Source organism: Gavialis gangeticus, unplaced genomic scaffold (assembly GCF_001723915.1).
Source record: "Gavialis gangeticus isolate Ggan-Ray unplaced genomic scaffold, GavGan_comp1, whole genome shotgun sequence".
Taxonomy (NCBI): Eukaryota; Metazoa; Chordata; order Crocodylia; family Gavialidae; genus Gavialis; species Gavialis gangeticus.
Window position 1 is genome coordinate 59,490,882 of NW_017729032.1, and position 481 is coordinate 59,491,362.

Genomic DNA, 481 nt, shown 5'->3' on the forward strand with positions numbered 1-481 from the left:
CACACACACACTCCACACGTACACCCATACCCTTTCACACTCCACATCCCATCATATCCTCATATACACTCACACCTTCCCACAGCCCCCACTCACAGTCCTGCATCCCCTACACACCTGATTGTACCATACTCCTCCACATACCCATGTCCTCCCACAACCCCCACACACACTCCCACACCCCCCACACATCCCAACCCTAGCTGGGCACCTCCTATTGGCGCCCCTTCACTTTGGTCACCAGGATGGTTGCCCCACTCCCCCCCCCCCTTACCTTGCTGCGGCACTGACTGGGGAAAAGCTTTGTTGGCATGAGGCAGCCCCATGCAGAGCCAGCTGTTGCACAGGGCTTCCCAGGCTGGAAGCTCAAGCTAATTAGCTCTGCTACTTAGTGCCACACTAAGGCGGCTGTAGTGCTTCCCATCCAGGAGGTAGAATGCATGGAGAAAAAAAGCTGCATCATAAGTCACTGCCTGGCTCC